The sequence below is a fragment of the Trematomus bernacchii genome, unplaced genomic scaffold (assembly GCF_902827165.1).
Source record: "Trematomus bernacchii unplaced genomic scaffold, fTreBer1.1, whole genome shotgun sequence".
Lineage (NCBI taxonomy): Eukaryota > Metazoa > Chordata > Actinopteri > Perciformes > Nototheniidae > Trematomus > Trematomus bernacchii.
The window spans coordinates 12,198-28,405 of record NW_022987644.1 but is presented as its reverse complement, the minus strand read 5'-3'; the positions used below and the strand labels follow the sequence as shown (position 1 = coordinate 28,405).

Sequence of the window (16,208 nt, the reverse complement as noted above, 5' to 3'; positions counted from 1 at the left end):
TCGCAATATCAAAGTCTTTCAGGAGGTCTCTACACAGACACTGGACTCTCCAACGGCGTTACTGGAGTCTGCATGGTACGTTTTTGCTAACGCTCTGTTATTTGCTTGAAAGCTTTGTGTCCCTGCTTTGTGTCCCTGCTTGTGTCCCTATCTGTTCTAAAGCTCACTTCTAACAAATAAGTCTATTTTATCCTTACATTTATGTTCGACAACCCATGATTTATGGAGCCCCGAAGGCTAGCTAGGCAGATAGCATTAGCGAGAGCTATTGTTTGCTAACACCATATGTGCCATTGTTTACGTTCAGTTTGTCTTTTCTATAGTTGTTGTTGCTATTTATAGTATTGTGCTGCAGTAGTTTGTGGAATTTACAAGTCATGTTTCTGTTCTAGATGATTACATTGGGACTAGCGAGGAGGAACAGTTCCGAACAACGTCCTCTGCATCAACAGCACAAACCGAGGAGGAGACGATCTGGCCCTGCAGGAACGGCAACTGGCCCAGCAGAATCAATGCCATGTCTTATCTTATTGCTTGTTGATAAATAATTGCACCCACCAGCGATCACACAGAAAGATGGCATCATCTAGGCGTCCCTCTGCAGTCAGAAATATCATAAACACCATCGTCCACAAAGCACTGGACAGGGGTTTATGGATTTAAGAGAATATTATCACAGTGAAACCTTTATCATCTGTTGCAATTAAAGCAAATAAGAGAATAAATACTTGGTTAAATAATACATTTTAACTCTTTAGCAGGACAACTCTGCATACTGTTTGAAATTGAGTTTGCTAGCTTGAGGTCCTCCTCTAAAACATAACATTACATATTTAATGGTATTAAGAATACATGATAAATACATGTAGTAAAAATTACTCAATTGTAATACCCTCGTTGTGCTAGACTCAAACACATTGCTTATATATTTCAAAGAGAAGAGAACAAAAGAAAACACCTATACAAAGAGAGCGGTGCACAGCGCTTAATATTTACTTGCACTATATTTCTGTTGATCTGGGTTATTGTGTTGCACTGTTGGAGGAGCCTGTGACCTAAGATGTTCATTGTCATAACTACACTAGCTATGTTCGTATGACAAAATAAAAAACCTTGAACCTTGAGGCTGTGTCTTTCAGACAAACCATCATAATCATATTATTTTATGCTGTGGATACTTTAGCCTCCATCCATGTTAACAATTTTTTACACTTGCATTTATGAATATAGTTCTGTTGTGTTTTACACTTTTGTATTTATGTTTATAGTTTGCTTTGATATTTGCTTAATTTATTAGATTATTATTATGGGGGCAGTACTGGTGCTTGAAATTCAAATATTTACTAAATAGTCAATTCTGATAACATTTTTTTGGTTTAAATAATTTGACAAACACATGTATGTGAAAAAGAAAAGATGTATTTATGTTCAATACAATACAATGAATATTTAGGTATTACACGTAGGTTTTCCTCAGGCATCCTGAAGTTCTCCACCCACTGAGTGTGTGAAAGATGGAACAATCACATTCCACCACTCGGTAGCTCGGTCGGTAACTTCTGAAATACACAAACAAAAGCATACATATTTTAATACGTAAAAGTGGTAGCTACAATTAATTAAATACTTGAAATACTTTGGTCGTATAGGGAGCGTGAGCCTAAACACATTGCTAGTTAGCGAACGTTAGCTTACCAAGTAGCATTGTAGTTAGTAGTGATTCGAGTCGTCCTGTAGTCTCTGCGGCGTAGGAGGACTGCCCGAACTCTCGCGTCAGCTTCTTCTATACCTCGTCTTGCTATACGTCGCCTCTTTCGAAACAACTCTTGTCTATTTCTTGTGATAATAAACCACACAGCAAAAAACAAGCAAACGATCGCTTTCACATCTCCATTGTTGTGTCGCATTGAAGATGACGTCACGGCAGTTTTAAGCAGCGTCGCTCCGCCTACACTGTGTTACTATAGATACTGACCCGGTTCCTAAACTGTAATGGAAACGCGCCACAAAGTGAGCTGGTCCTAACGAGGCCGGGCGCGGCCAAAGGAGGCCGAGCGGGGCCGAGCGAGGCTGTGTAGTGGAAATGCGGCATAAGGCGCTGGATTAAGGCTCCAGTCTCTCAGGAGGCGTTGGTTCAAATCCCACCACTGCCATTGTATATACATTAATCAAGTGATATTTGGAAACCACACCCAACCTGAAGACAGTCTAAAAAACCCTCAGTCTTGAGTTGGGTGTGAAGACATTTAAAAAAAACCTCAGTCTTGATTTGGGTGTGTCACTGGCTGAAATGGCTAATTTGATTTATTTCATTTTGGTTGCTATCAAGCTCATTCTTCTGTAATTCTTTAATTAGGTGCATTTTCTCTATGAAAACAGGTAGTGTGGCCGAGCGGTCTAAGGCGCTGGATTAAGGCTCCAGTCTCTCAGGAGGCGTGGGTTCAAATCCCACCACTGCCATTATAAATACAAGAATCAAGTGATATTTGGAAACCACACCCAACCTGAAGACAGTGTCATAAAACCTCAGTCTTGAGTTGGGTTTGACTCAACTTGAAGGTCAGTGTGCTTTGGGATGAGTTGGAAAATTTGGACTCTTGACTTCTTGTCACTGGCTGAAGGGCTAATTTGATTTATGTCATTTTGGTTGCTATCAAGCTCATTCTTATTTTTTTCTATTAGGTGCATTTTCTCATTGAGAAAAGGTAGTGTGGCCGAGCGGTCTAAGGCGCTGGATTTAGGCTCCAGTCTCTCAGGAGGCGTGGGTTCAAATCCCACCACTGCCATTATATATACAAGACTCAAGTGATATTTGGAAACCACATCCAACCTGAAGACAGTCTCATAAAACCTCAGTCTTGATTTGGGTGTGACTCAACTTGAAGATCAGTGTGCTTTGGGATGAGTTGCCAATTTTTGGAGAATTTGGACTCTTGACTTCTTGTCACTGGCCGAAGGGCTAATTTCATTTATGTCATTTTGGTTGCTATCAAGCTCATTCTTCTGTAATTCTTTAATTAGTTGCATTTTCTGCTTGAAAACAGGTAGTGTGGCCGAGCGGTCTAAGGCGCTGGATTAAGGCTCCAGTCTCTCAGGAGGCGTGGGTTCAAATCCCACCACTGCCATTATATATACTTTAATCAAGTGATATTTGGAAACCACATCCAACCTGAAGACAGTCTCATAAAATCTCAGTCTTGATTTGGGTGTGACTCAACTTGAAGGTCAGTGTGCTTTGGGATGAGTTGAGAATTTGGACTCTTGACTTCTTGTCACTGGCCGAAGGGCTAATTTGATTTATTTCATTTTGGTTGCTATCAAGCTCATTGTTCTTTTTTTCTATTAGGTGCATTTTCTCATTGAGAAAAGGTAGTGTGGCCGAGTGGTCTAAGGCGCTGAATTTAAGCTCCAGTCTCTCAGGAGGCGTGGGTTCAAATCCCACCACTGCCATTATATATACAAGAATCAAGTGATATTTGGAAACCACATCCAACCTGAAGACAGTGTCATCAAACCTCAGTCTTGAGTTGGGTGTGACTCAACTTGAAGATCAGGTAGGTTACTCTGAGTGACAAGCTTACAGTTAGTGAAGTAACACTTTTTTTTTGTGAGTCACGACCTCGCTGTTTCATTCTAACATAACGCTCCAAATATGACTGTTTCCACTCGGACTTCAATACAGCAACACCATTGTTTGGTTTCCATGGTAGCGTGTCTCTTTAGTAGCGTGCACTCCTTTCCTGTAAATTACAGGTCCAGCCAGGCAAAACAGTAATATGAAATATGAACGTTAGTTTTTAACTGAAATGATCAAATAAAGTCAAAATGTCACAGTGTTTACAAACATTGACCATACCGTTCACCAGCCCCCACCCCACTCTTTGTTTAAAACGAATTGGCCATCGGAACGTGTGTGTCCCAACCCCCCCCTGTGATATCTCTTCACAGGGGGGAGAGAGTTAGACGCTCGTGAATTGTCAACAGGGGGGGGGGCTCTCTGCACGGAGGAGCCGCGGAGAAGTGAATCACAGTGATCTGCTATTTTAAAGTAAATTCAACACATATCGACCCTAAATATAGCATATATTAAGAACGAGAAAGTGTTAACATCGTTTTTTGTAAACATATGACCAATGTGCGAGGGTGATGACATCAGAGCATCGTCCTATGGGCTTAGCCCCGGACAGGTACAACAGGTATTCACTCAGAGGGGGGTAGTTACCCATTTACATGTCAAAAAGCAACATACAGTAGGCGGGTGGGGGATGGTGAACGTTTACATTTCTCTACAGCAGTGGTTCCCAAACTTTTTGTGCCCAAGGCACACCAAAGGACAAGTAAAAATCTCAAGGCACACCTATTGTGCGAAATAGCCCTTATAACACGTGTTATCACTCATATCATGTAAAATATCTGTAAATGTGCATAATTATTTACTAATGCCAAATAAAATGTATAGATAGAACAATCAGTGGTTCAAGTTAGTATATTCCTCAGTGTAACATATCCACTAGTTGCAAAGCTTAAACATTTTTATATATTTTTTTATTTTAAGGGAAAGGATGTTTTCACTACTCAGTTTGTCAACTATGTTACGGACAAACTTGATGTCATTACAATCATTTGATTAAGTCCTGCACTTCAAGTAAAATCAAATTTGAAAGGCTCTTGAGTCTATTCTACCATATATCCAAAGATTTTTTAAAGTTTAAAAAATAATTGTATTAAAGTTTTGTTTTTTCATGTGATATGTTCAGCACTGTCATTAAGTTTAGGGATATTTTGTATTATAAAACTACCATACAGGTCATTTTGATAGTTTTAAGAGATGTCATGTAAAACTCCAACCTGTGTAGATATACATTATACTATAAAGGATATCAGAAGCACTATTTTAGATATTTTAAATTTGAAAAAATGAGGTGCAACATAGTTGACAATGAAAGTCAAACATTTGACGCAAATAACATAGTTGACTGGACACATTATTAACCATCAGCACTATGTTAATTTCAAGGCAGAAGTGCAAAATTCCATTGATAATGATGTGTAATGACGTCTACATGTCGTACAAATTGTCAACTAGGTTACCTGTCAACTAAGTTACTACAGTTATTACAGTACTGGGTAACTCAGTTGACAGGTAACCTAGTTGACAATTTCCCTATTTTGACCCATCATTTCAATGGTAGGCCTTGCCTGGATGACCACATGTCATTTTCTTGAACAGGTTAACATCACATTTGCACATATAATTGAATTAAAATCATTAAACAATTGTAAACCATAACAATGTACGTAACATTGTTGATTGTCAATGAGTATATTAATTGACCATGTGCTATTATACATAAAATATTGTAAAAATGTAGAGGACAATCACCACAGTGTGTTCAAAATGTCTGCCAAAGAGGAACATGGCATCATGTGATGCTGGTGACATGGTATTGGGACAAACAATTTTTGAGTTAAAGGGGGAAGTTCTGTTAGTAACATAGTTGACAGAACTTTTGCGGACATTCATATATTAAGATATTTAAATTATTTAAAGGGGGAAATCAATTAAAAATATGTTATTATTCTTTAGTATTTAGACTTTTGAAATAAATGAATCATTTTTTAAATTTACTTTAATGGTTTTTATTCATTATTTTGAATCCAAGACACCCTCAACTGAAAAACGGACATAGCAAAAACTGACAATTTAAGAACATCATGACACATTTCAAGCTAAATAAAGCATAGGATGCACATAATGTTTGTGTGATATTATAACATGCTTTCCAATAATAGGCAAAATATGATATTTTTGAAGAAAATAGTTAGAATAATTATAATTATCATCAATGGACATCAATGGACATGGAATGTACCCTAAATTGTAGAATCACTCAGCAGTTACATACACCAAACCTTCCAGTTATATTCCTATAAATATTATGAAGGCTTTTACAGAAGGGTTTGGTCATATATAATTCATAGCCTGAATTATATAACATTTTATACCTAAAAACATGGTGAAAATTGATATTTTAGGGCTGTTGACAGTATTTTCTGATTTATGGAGTGATACAAAGAGATATCCAAAATCCCTTCTGTAAAAGCCTTAGATACTAATATGACTACAAAATGAAACAATAATTTTGATCCTGGCTTTATCCAAAGTTCAGATTTCGGTTCCTGAAATGTGTTAAAATATGCGCATATTTCATGAGATAATGGTTCATTTGGATATGTAAACATGCTATTTCAGAAAACTTGTAATACAAAAAACAATTGCCTTATTGTAAGTAATTAACTGGAGAAATATTTAGCTGATATCTTTAAGTTAAAAATACCCTATTCACCTGGGGTGTCTCGCCTTAATTAGATGTTTGATAAGTGCAGATCACATAGTAAAACACGTACACAGATACATTATTTTGTATTTTTATTAAATTCGACAATGTCAATTTCACTTTCCACTATGTCCACCGTTGTTTTTCACAACCAATGGCAGAACTTTATTGAGGCCTGTAATTAGTCAACTACAGGTCTCTTGAGTCAGTCTTTTTCTTCCAAAAAGCTTGTGACAAGATGTTATTGCTCTTGGGGCATTAAAAACAAGATTTTAACTTTAGTTTTTTATATAATATCTGCATTTTCTATCGTGAAAAACTAAGTCTTAGTTATTTAATATATAGCGCCATCTCCTGGTTAAACCCTGAAATTGGAGAATAGTGGGAGGGCCTAACATTCCTGAATACTGGTCTTTGGCAGGCAACTGGCTGGCAACTGGCTGGCAGTCGGCAGGAAGCTGTATGCTGGGGTCCAAAATAAGAGGCTCCATCTGTATGTCATTTTGGTTGCTATCAAGCTCATTCTTCTGTAATTCTTTAATTAGGTGCATTTTCTGCTTGAAAACAGGTAGTGTGGCCGAGCGGTCTAAGGCGCAGGATTAAGGCTCCAGTCTCTCAGGAGGCGTGGGTTCAAATCCCACAACTGCCATTATATATACAAGAATCAAGTGATATTTGGAAACCACACCCAACCTGAAGACAGTCTAAAAAACCCTCAGTCTTGAGTTGGGTGTGAAGACATTTAAAAAAAAACTCAGTCTTGATTTGGGTGTGTCACTGGCTGAAATGGCTAATTTGATTTATTTCATTTTGGTTGCTATCAAGCTCATTCTTCTGTAATTCTTTAATTAGGTGCATTTTCTGCTTGAAAACAGGTAGTGTGGCCGAGCGGTCTAAGGCGCTGGATTAAGGCTCCAGTCTCTCAGGAGGCGTGGGTTCAAATCCCACCACTGCCATTATATATATATACAATAATCAAGTGATATTTGGAAACCACACCCAACCTGAAGACAGTCTAAAAAACCCTCAGTCTTGATTTGGGTGTGACTCAACTTGAAGGTCAGTGTGCTTTGGGATGAGTTGCCAATTTTTGGAGAATTTGGACTCTTGACTTCTTGTCACTGGCTGAAGGGCTAATTTCATTTATGTCATTTTGGTTGCTATCAAGCTCATTCTTCTGTAATTCTTTAATGAGGTGCATTTTCTGCTTGAAAACAGGTAGTGTGGCCGAGCGGTCTAAGGCGCTGGATTAAGGCTCCAGTCTCTCAGGAGGCGTGGGTTCAAATCCCACCACTGCCATTATATATACATTAATCAAGTGATATTTGGAAACCACACCCAACCTGAAGACAATCTAAAAAACCCTCAGTCTTGAGTTGGGTGTGAAGACATTTAAAAAAAAACTCAGTCTTGATTTGGGTGTGTCACTGGCTGAAAGGGCTAATTTGATTTATTTCATTTTGGTTGCTATCAAGCTAATTCTTCTACATTTTTTTTAATAGTTGCATTTTCTCAATGAAAACAGGTAGTGTGGCCGAGCGGTCTAAGGCGCTGGATTTAGGCTCCAGTCTCTCATGAGGCGTGGGTTCAAATCCCACCACTGCCCTTATATATAGAAGAATCAAGTGATATTTGGAAACCACATCCAACCTGAAGACAGTCTAGTAAAACCTCCGTCTTGATTTGGGTGTGACTCAACTTGAAGGTCAGTGTGCTTTGGGATGAGTTGCCAATTGTTGGAGAATTTGGACTCTTGACTTCTTGTCACTGGCCGAAGGGCTAATTTCGTTTATGTCATTTTGGTTGCTATCAAGCTCATTCTTCTGTAATTCTTTAATTAGGTGCATTTTCTGCTTGAAAACAGGTAGTGTGGCCGAGCGGTCTAAGACGCTGGATTAAGGCTCCAGTCTCTCAGGAGGCGTGGATTCAAATCCCACCACTGCCCTTATATATACAAGAATCAAGTGATATTTGGAAACCACACCCAACCTGAAGACAGTGTCATGAAACCTCAGTCTTGAGTTGGGTTTGACTCAACTTGAAGGTCAGTGTGCTTTGGGATGAGTTGCCAATTGTTGGAGAATTTGGACTCTTGACTTCTTGTCACTGGCTGAAGGCCTAATTTGATTTATGTCATTTTGGTTGCTATCAAGCTCATTCTTCTTTTTTTCTATTAGGTGCATTTTCTCATTGAAAAGAGGTAGTGTGGCCGAGCGGTCTAAGGAGCTGGATTAAGGCTCCAGTCTCTCAGGAGGCGTGGGTTCAAATCCCACCACTGCCATTATATATACAATAATCAAGTGATATTTGGAAACCACATCCAACCTGAAGACAGTCTCATAAAAACTCAGTCTTGATTTGGGTGTGAAGATATTTAAAAATAACACCTCAGTCTTGAGTTGGGTGTGTCTCAACTTGAAGGTCAGTGTGCTTTGGGATGAGTTGCCAATTGTTGGAGAATTTGGACTCTTGACTTCTTGTCACTAGCTGAAGGGCTAATTTGATTTATGTCATTTTGGTTGCTATCAAGCTCATTCTTCTGTAATTCTTTAATTAGTTGCATTTTCTGCTTGAAAACTGGTAGTGTGGCCGAGCGGTCTAAGGCGCTGGATTAAGGCTCCAGTCTCTCAGGAGGCGTGGGTTCAAATCCCACCACTGCCATTATATATACAAGAATCAAGTGATATTTGGAAACCACATCCAACCTGAAGACAGTCTCATAAAACCTCAGTCTTGAATTGGGTGTGACTCAACTTGAAGATCAGTGTGCTTTGGGATGAGTTGCCAATTTTTGGAGAATTTGGACTCTTGACTTCTTGTCACTGGCCGAAGGGCTAATTTCATTTATGTCATTTTGGTTGCTATCAAGCTCATTCTTCTGTAATTCTTTAATTAGTTGCATTTTCTGCTTGAAAACAGGTAGTGTGGCCGAGCGGTCTAAGGCGCTGGATTAAGGCTCCAGTCTCTCAGGAGGCGTGGGTTCAAATCCCACCACTGCCATTATATATACTTTAATCAAGTGATATTTGGAAACCACATCCAACCTGAAGACAGTCTCATAAAATCTCAGTCTTGATTTGGGTGTGACTCAACTTGAAGGTCAGTGTGCTTTGGGATGAGTTGAGAATTTGGACTCTTGACTTCTTGTCACTGGCCGAAGGGCTAATTTGATTTATTTCATTTTGGTTGCTATCAAGCTCATTGTTCTTTTTTTCTATTAGGTGCATTTTCTCATTGAGAAAAGGTAGTGTGGCCGAGCGGTCTAAGGCGCTGGATTTAAGCTCCAGTCTCTCAGGAGGCGTGGGTTCAAATCCCACCACTGCCATTATATATACAAGAATCAATTGATATTTGGAAACCACATCCAACCTGAAGACAGTCTAGTAAAACCTCAGTCTTGATTTGGGTGTGACTCAACTTGAAGGTCAGTGTGCTTTGGGATGAGTTGCCAATTTTTGGAGAATTTGGACTCTTGACTTCTTGTCACTGGCCGAAGGGCTAATTTCATTTATGTCATTTTGGTTGCTATCAAGCTCATTCTTCTGTAATTCTTTAATTATGTGCATTTTCTCATTGAAAAGAGGTAGTGTGGCCGAGCGGTCTAAGGCGCTGGATTAAGGCTCCAGTCTCTCAGGAGGCGTGGGTTCAAATCCCACCACTGCCATTATATATATATACAATAATCAAGTGATATTTGGAAACCACACCCAACCTGAAGACAGTCTAAAAAACCCTCAGTCTTGATTTGGGTGTGACTCAACTTGAAGGTCAGTGTGCTTTGGGATGAGTTGCCAATTTTTGGAGAATTTGGACTCTTGACTTCTTGTCACTGGCTGAAGGGCTAATTTCATTTATGTCATTTTGGTTGCTATCAAGCTCATTCTTCTGTAATTCTTTAATTATGTGCATTTTCTCATTGAAAACAGGTAGTGTGGCCAAGCGGTCTAAGGCGCTGGATTAAGGCTCCAGTCTCTCAGGAGGCGTGGGTTCAAATCCCACCACTGCCATTATATATACAAGAATCAAGTGATATTTGGAAACCACATCCAACCTGAAGACAGTCTCGTAAAACCTCAGTCTTGATTTGGGTGACTCAACTTGAAGGTCAGTGTGCTTTGGGATGAGTTGCCAATTGTTGGAGAATTTGGACTCTTGACTTCTTGTCACTGGCTGAAGGGCTAATTTGATTCATGTCATTTTGGTTGCTATCAAGCTCATTCTTCTGTAATTCTTTAATTAGGTGCATTTTCTGCTTGAAAACAGGTGGTGTGGCCGAGCGGTCTAAGGCGCTGGATTAAGGCGCTGGATTAAGGCTCCAGTCTCTCAGGAGGCGTGGGTTCAAATCCCACCACTGCCATTATATATACATTAATCAAGTGATATTTGGAAACCACACCCAACCTGAAGACAGTCTAAAAAACCCTCAGTCTTGATTTGGGTGTGACTCAACTTGAAGGTCAGTGTGCTTTGGGATGAGTTGCCAATTGTTGGAGAATTTGGACTCTTGACTTCTTGTCACTGGCCGAAGGGCTAATTTTGTTTATGTCATTTTGGTTGCTATCAAGCTCATTCTTCTGTAATTCTTTAATTAGGTGCATTTTCTGCTTGAAAACTGGTAGTGTGGCCGAGCAGTCTAAGGCGCTGGATTAAGGCTCCAGTCTCTCAGGAGGCGTGGGTTCAAATCCCACCACTGCCATTATATATACATTAATCAAGTGATATTTGGAAACCACACCCAACCTGAAGACAGTGTCATCAAACATCAGTCTTGAGTTGGGTTTGACTCAACTTGAAGGTCAGTGTGCTTTAGGATGAGTTGCCAATTGTTGGAGAATTTGGACTCTTGACTTCTTGTCACTGGCTGAAGGGCTAATTTCATTTATGTCATTTTGGTTGCTATCAAGCTCATTCTTCTTTTTTTCTATTAGGTGCATTTTCTCTATGAAAACAGGTAGTGTGGCCGAGCGGTCTAAGGCGCTGGATTAAGGCTCCAGTCTCTCAGGAGGCGTGGGTTCAAATCCCACCACTGCCATTATATATACAAGAATCAAGTGATATTTGGAAACCACATCCAACCTGAAGACAGTCTAGTAAAACCTCCGTCTTGATTTGGGTGTGACTCAACTTGAAGGTCAGTGTGCTTTGGGATGAGTTGCCAATTTTTGGAGAATTTGGACTCTTGACTTCTTGTCACTGGCCGAAGGGCTAATGTCATTTATGTCATTTTGGTTTCTATCAAGCTCATTCTTCTGTAATTCTTTAATTAGGTGCATTTTCTGCTTTAAAACAGGTGGTGTGGCCGAGCGGTCTAAGGCGCTGGATTAAGGCTCCAGTCTCTCAGGAGGCGTGGGTTCAAATCCCACCACTGCCATTATATATATATACATTAATCAAGTGATATTTGGAAACCACACCCAACCTGAAGACAGTGTCATCAAACCTCAGTCTTGAGTTGGGTTTGACTCAACTTGAAGGTCAGTGTGCTTTGGGATGAGTTGCCAATTGTTGGAGAATTTGGACTCTTGACTTCTTGTCACTGGCCGAAGGGCTAATTTCGTTTATGTCATTTTGGTTGCTATCAAGCTCATTCTTCTGTAATTCTTTAATTAGGTGCATTTTCTGCTTGAAAACAGGTAGTGTGGCCGAGCAGTCTAAGACGCTGGATTAAGTCTCCAGTCTCTCAGGAGGCGTGGGTTCAAATCCCACCACTGCCATTATATATACATTAATCAAGTGATATTTGGAAACCACACCCAACCTGAAGACAATCTAAAAAACCCTCAGTCTTGAGTTGGGTGTGAAGACATTTAAAAAAAAACTCAGTCTTGATTTGGGTGTGTCACTGGCTGAAAGGGCTAATTTGATTTATTTCATTTTGGTTGCTATCAAGCTAATTCTTCTACATTTTTTTTAATAGTTGCATTTTCTCAATGAAAACAGGTAGTGTGGCCGAGCGGTCTAAGGCGCTGGATTTAGGCTCCAGTCTCTCATGAGGCGTGGGTTCAAATCCCACCACTGCCATTATATATACAAGAATCAAGTGATATTTGGAAACCACATCCAACCTGAAGACAGTCTAGTAAAACCTCCGTCTTGATTTGGGTGTGACTCAACTTGAAGGTCAGTGTGCTTTGGGATGAGTTGCCAATTGTTGGAGAATTTGGACTCTTGACTTCTTGTCACTGGCCGAAGGGCTAATTTCATTTATGTCATTTTGGTTGCTATCAAGCTCATTCTTCTGTAATTCTTTAATTAGGTGCATTTTCTGCTTGAAAACAGGTAGTGTGGCCGAGCGGTCTAAGGCGCTGGATTAAGGCTCCAGTCTCTCAGGAGGCGTGGGTTCAAATCCCACCACTGCCATTATATATACATTAATCAAGTGATATTTGGAAACCACACCCAACCTGAAGACAGTGTCATCAAACCTCAGTCTTGAGTTGGGTTTGACTCAACTTGAAGGTCAGTGTGCTTTGGGATGAGTTGCCAATTGTTGGAGAATTTGGACTCTTGACTTCTTGTCACTGGCTGAAGGCCTAATTTGATTTATGTCATTTTGGTTGCTATCAAGCTCATTCTTCTTTTTTTCTATTAGGTGCATTTTCTCATTGAAAAGAGGTAGTGTGGCCGCGCGGTCTAAGGCGCTGGATTAAGGCTCCAGTCTCTCAGGAGGCGTGGGTTCAAATCCCACCACTGCCATTATATATATATATACAATAATCAAGTGATATTTGGAAACCACACCCAACCTGAAGACAGTCTCAAAAAAACTCAGTCTTGATTTGGGTGTGAAGATATTTAAAAATAACACCTCAGTCTTGAGTTGGGTGTGTCTCAACTTGAAGGTCAGTGTGCTTTGGGATGAGTTGCCAATTGTTGGAGAATTTGGACTCTTGACTTCTTGTCACTGGCCGAAGGGCTAATTTCATTTATGTCATTTTGGTTGCTATCAAGCTCATTCTTCTGTAATTCTTTAATTAGTTGCATTTTCTGCTTGAAAACAGGTAGTGTGGCCGAGCGGTCTAAGGCGCTGGATTAAGGCTCCAGTCTCTCAGGAGGCGTGGGTTCAAATCCCACCACTGCCATTATATATACAATAATCAAGTGATATTTGGAAACCACATCCAACCTGAAGACAGTCTCATAAAAACTCAGTCTTGATTTGGGTGTGAAGATATTTAAAAATAACACCTCAGTCTTGAGTTGGGTGTGTCTCAACTTGAAGGTCAGTGTGCTTTGGGATGAGTTGCCAATTGTTGGAGAATTTGGACTCTTGACTTCTTGTCACTAGCTGAAGGGCTAATTTGATTTATGTCATTTTGGTTGCTATCAAGCTCATTCTTCTGTAATTCTTTAATTAGTTGCATTTTCTGCTTGAAAACTGGTAGTGTGGCCGAGCGGTCTAAGGCGCTGGATTAAGGCTCCAGTCTCTCAGGAGGCGTGGGTTCAAATCCCACCACTGCCATTATATATACAAGAATCAAGTGATATTTGGAAACCACATCCAACCTGAAGACAGTCTCATAAAACCTCAGTCTTGAATTGGGTGTGACTCAACTTGAAGATCAGTGTGCTTTGGGATGAGTTGCCAATTTTTGGAGAATTTGGACTCTTGACTTCTTGTCACTGGCCGAAGGGCTAATTTCATTTATGTCATTTTGGTTGCTATCAAGCTCATTCTTCTGTAATTCTTTAATTAGTTGCATTTTCTGCTTGAAAACAGGTAGTGTGGCCGAGCGGTCTAAGGCGCTGGATTAAGGCTCCAGTCTCTCAGGAGGCGTGGGTTCAAATCCCACCACTGCCATTATATATACTTTAATCAAGTGATATTTGGAAACCACATCCAACCTGAAGACAGTCTCATAAAATCTCAGTCTTGATTTGGGTGTGACTCAACTTGAAGGTCAGTGTGCTTTGGGATGAGTTGAGAATTTGGACTCTTGACTTCTTGTCACTGGCCGAAGGGCTAATTTGATTTATTTCATTTTGGTTGCTATCAAGCTCATTGTTCTTTTTTTCTATTAGGTGCATTTTCTCATTGAGAAAAGGTAGTGTGGCCGAGCGGTCTAAGGCGCTGGATTTAAGCTCCAGTCTCTCAGGAGGCGTGGGTTCAAATCCCACCACTGCCATTATATATACAAGAATCAATTGATATTTGGAAACCACATCCAACCTGAAGACAGTCTAGTAAAACCTCAGTCTTGATTTGGGTGTGACTCAACTTGAAGGTCAGTGTGCTTTGGGATGAGTTGCCAATTTTTGGAGAATTTGGACTCTTGACTTCTTGTCACTGGCCGAAGGGCTAATTTCATTTATGTCATTTTGGTTGCTATCAAGCTCATTCTTCTGTAATTCTTTAATTATGTGCATTTTCTCATTGAAAAGAGGTAGTGTGGCCGAGCGGTCTAAGGCGCTGGATTAAGGCTCCAGTCTCTCAGGAGGCGTGGGTTCAAATCCCACCACTGCCATTATATATACAAGAATCAAGTGATATTTGGAAACCACATCCAACCTGAAGACAGTCTCGTAAAACCTCAGTCTTGATTTGGGTGTGACTCAACTTGAAGGTCAGTGTGCTTTGGGATGAGTTGCCAATTGTTGGAGAATTTGGACTCTTGACTTCTTGTCACTGGCCGAAGGGCTAATTTTGTTTATGTCATTTTGGTTGCTATCAAGCTCATTCTTCTGTAATTCTTTAATTAGGTGCATTTTCTGCTTGAAAACAGGTGGTGTGGCCGAGCGGTCTAAGGCGCTGGATTAAGGCGCTGGATTAAGGCTCCAGTCTCTCAGGAGGCGTGGGTTCAAATCCCACCACTGCCATTATATATACATTAATCAAGTGATATTTGGAAACCACACCCAACCTGAAGACAGTCTAAAAAACCCTCAGTCTTGATTTGGGTGTGACTCAACTTGAAGGTCAGTGTGCTTTGGGATGAGTTGCCAATTGTTGGAGAATTTGGACTCTTGACTTCTTGTCACTGGCCGAAGGGCTAATTTTGTTTATGTCATTTTGGTTGCTATCAAGCTCATTCTTCTGTAATTCTTTAATTAGGTGCATTTTCTGCTTGAAAACTGGTAGTGTGGCCGAGCAGTCTAAGGCGCTGGATTAAGGCTCCAGTCTCTCAGGAGGCGTGGGTTCAAATCCCACCACTGCCATTATATATACATTAATCAAGTGATATTTGGAAACCACACCCAACCTGAAGACAGTGTCATCAAACATCAGTCTTGAGTTGGGTTTGACTCAACTTGAAGGTCAGTGTGCTTTAGGATGAGTTGCCAATTGTTGGAGAATTTGGACTCTTGACTTCTTGTCACAGGCTGAAGGGCTAATTTCATTTATGTCATTTTGGTTGCTATCAAGCTCATTCTTCTTTTTTTCTATTAGGTGCATTTTCTCTATGAAAACAGGTAGTGTGGCCGAGCGGTCTAAGGCGCTGGATTAAGGCTCCAGTCTCTCAGGAGGCGTGGGTTCAAATCCCACCACTGCCATTATATATACAAGAATCAAGTGATATTTGGAAACCACATCCAACCTGAAGACAGTCTAGTAAAACCTCCGTCTTGATTTGGGTGTGACTCAACTTGAAGGTCAGTGTGCTTTGGGATGAGTTGCCAATTTTTGGAGAATTTGGACTCTTGACTTCTTGTCACTGGCCGAAGGGCTAATGTCATTTATGTCATTTTGGTTTCTATCAAGCTCATTCTTCTGTAATTCTTTAATTAGGTGCATTTTCTGCTTTAAAACAGGTGGTGTGGCCGAGCGGTCTAAGGCGCTGGATTAAGGCTCCAGTCTCTCAGGAGGCGTGGGTTCAAATCCCACCACTGCCATTATATATATATACATTAATCAAGTGATATTTGGAAACC

General features: G+C 40.2%; 29 non-coding genes across 29 annotated transcripts; all 29 read left to right on the top strand.

Moving 5' to 3' along the window:
- The first annotated feature begins 2,378 nt into the window (after nucleotides 1-2,378).
- trnal-aag lies at nucleotides 2,379-2,460 on the top strand. The gene has a single exon. It is a non-coding gene; the product is annotated as a tRNA-Leu (tRNA).
- A 244-nt stretch (nucleotides 2,461-2,704) lies between these two features.
- trnal-uag lies at nucleotides 2,705-2,786 on the top strand. The gene has a single exon. It is a non-coding gene; the product is annotated as a tRNA-Leu (tRNA).
- Nucleotides 2,787-3,043: 257 nt separating this feature from the next.
- Nucleotides 3,044-3,125, top strand: trnal-aag. The gene has a single exon. It is a non-coding gene; the product is annotated as a tRNA-Leu (tRNA).
- A 243-nt stretch (nucleotides 3,126-3,368) lies between these two features.
- On the top strand, nucleotides 3,369-3,450 carry trnal-uaa. The gene has a single exon. It is a non-coding gene; the product is annotated as a tRNA-Leu (tRNA).
- A 3,762-nt stretch (nucleotides 3,451-7,212) lies between these two features.
- On the top strand, nucleotides 7,213-7,294 carry trnal-aag. The gene has a single exon. It is a non-coding gene; the product is annotated as a tRNA-Leu (tRNA).
- A 261-nt stretch (nucleotides 7,295-7,555) lies between these two features.
- Nucleotides 7,556-7,637, top strand: trnal-aag. Its single transcript has one exon. It is a non-coding gene; the product is annotated as a tRNA-Leu (tRNA).
- A 225-nt stretch (nucleotides 7,638-7,862) lies between these two features.
- Nucleotides 7,863-7,944, top strand: trnal-uag. Its single transcript has one exon. It is a non-coding gene; the product is annotated as a tRNA-Leu (tRNA).
- Nucleotides 7,945-8,537: 593 nt separating this feature from the next.
- trnal-aag lies at nucleotides 8,538-8,619 on the top strand. Its single transcript has one exon. It is a non-coding gene; the product is annotated as a tRNA-Leu (tRNA).
- A 298-nt stretch (nucleotides 8,620-8,917) lies between these two features.
- On the top strand, nucleotides 8,918-8,999 carry trnal-aag. Its single transcript has one exon. It is a non-coding gene; the product is annotated as a tRNA-Leu (tRNA).
- Nucleotides 9,000-9,256: 257 nt separating this feature from the next.
- Nucleotides 9,257-9,338, top strand: trnal-aag. The gene has a single exon. It is a non-coding gene; the product is annotated as a tRNA-Leu (tRNA).
- A 243-nt stretch (nucleotides 9,339-9,581) lies between these two features.
- trnal-uaa lies at nucleotides 9,582-9,663 on the top strand. Its single transcript has one exon. It is a non-coding gene; the product is annotated as a tRNA-Leu (tRNA).
- Nucleotides 9,664-9,920: 257 nt separating this feature from the next.
- Nucleotides 9,921-10,002, top strand: trnal-aag. The gene has a single exon. It is a non-coding gene; the product is annotated as a tRNA-Leu (tRNA).
- Nucleotides 10,003-10,263: 261 nt separating this feature from the next.
- trnal-aag lies at nucleotides 10,264-10,345 on the top strand. The gene has a single exon. It is a non-coding gene; the product is annotated as a tRNA-Leu (tRNA).
- A 255-nt stretch (nucleotides 10,346-10,600) lies between these two features.
- Nucleotides 10,601-10,695, top strand: trnal-aag. The gene is given in 2 exon segments: nucleotides 10,601-10,638; nucleotides 10,652-10,695. It is a non-coding gene; the product is annotated as a tRNA-Leu (tRNA).
- A 257-nt stretch (nucleotides 10,696-10,952) lies between these two features.
- On the top strand, nucleotides 10,953-11,034 carry trnal-aag. Its single transcript has one exon. It is a non-coding gene; the product is annotated as a tRNA-Leu (tRNA).
- Nucleotides 11,035-11,288: 254 nt separating this feature from the next.
- Nucleotides 11,289-11,370, top strand: trnal-aag. The gene has a single exon. It is a non-coding gene; the product is annotated as a tRNA-Leu (tRNA).
- Nucleotides 11,371-11,627: 257 nt separating this feature from the next.
- trnal-aag lies at nucleotides 11,628-11,709 on the top strand. The gene has a single exon. It is a non-coding gene; the product is annotated as a tRNA-Leu (tRNA).
- A 568-nt stretch (nucleotides 11,710-12,277) lies between these two features.
- On the top strand, nucleotides 12,278-12,359 carry trnal-uag. The gene has a single exon. It is a non-coding gene; the product is annotated as a tRNA-Leu (tRNA).
- Nucleotides 12,360-12,616: 257 nt separating this feature from the next.
- trnal-aag lies at nucleotides 12,617-12,698 on the top strand. The gene has a single exon. It is a non-coding gene; the product is annotated as a tRNA-Leu (tRNA).
- A 254-nt stretch (nucleotides 12,699-12,952) lies between these two features.
- trnal-aag lies at nucleotides 12,953-13,034 on the top strand. The gene has a single exon. It is a non-coding gene; the product is annotated as a tRNA-Leu (tRNA).
- A 304-nt stretch (nucleotides 13,035-13,338) lies between these two features.
- On the top strand, nucleotides 13,339-13,420 carry trnal-aag. Its single transcript has one exon. It is a non-coding gene; the product is annotated as a tRNA-Leu (tRNA).
- A 298-nt stretch (nucleotides 13,421-13,718) lies between these two features.
- trnal-aag lies at nucleotides 13,719-13,800 on the top strand. The gene has a single exon. It is a non-coding gene; the product is annotated as a tRNA-Leu (tRNA).
- A 257-nt stretch (nucleotides 13,801-14,057) lies between these two features.
- trnal-aag lies at nucleotides 14,058-14,139 on the top strand. Its single transcript has one exon. It is a non-coding gene; the product is annotated as a tRNA-Leu (tRNA).
- A 243-nt stretch (nucleotides 14,140-14,382) lies between these two features.
- Nucleotides 14,383-14,464, top strand: trnal-uaa. Its single transcript has one exon. It is a non-coding gene; the product is annotated as a tRNA-Leu (tRNA).
- Nucleotides 14,465-14,721: 257 nt separating this feature from the next.
- On the top strand, nucleotides 14,722-14,803 carry trnal-aag. The gene has a single exon. It is a non-coding gene; the product is annotated as a tRNA-Leu (tRNA).
- A 257-nt stretch (nucleotides 14,804-15,060) lies between these two features.
- trnal-aag lies at nucleotides 15,061-15,155 on the top strand. The gene is given in 2 exon segments: nucleotides 15,061-15,098; nucleotides 15,112-15,155. It is a non-coding gene; the product is annotated as a tRNA-Leu (tRNA).
- A 257-nt stretch (nucleotides 15,156-15,412) lies between these two features.
- Nucleotides 15,413-15,494, top strand: trnal-aag. Its single transcript has one exon. It is a non-coding gene; the product is annotated as a tRNA-Leu (tRNA).
- A 254-nt stretch (nucleotides 15,495-15,748) lies between these two features.
- On the top strand, nucleotides 15,749-15,830 carry trnal-aag. Its single transcript has one exon. It is a non-coding gene; the product is annotated as a tRNA-Leu (tRNA).
- A 257-nt stretch (nucleotides 15,831-16,087) lies between these two features.
- On the top strand, nucleotides 16,088-16,169 carry trnal-aag. The gene has a single exon. It is a non-coding gene; the product is annotated as a tRNA-Leu (tRNA).
- Nucleotides 16,170-16,208: the final 39 nt, after the last annotated feature.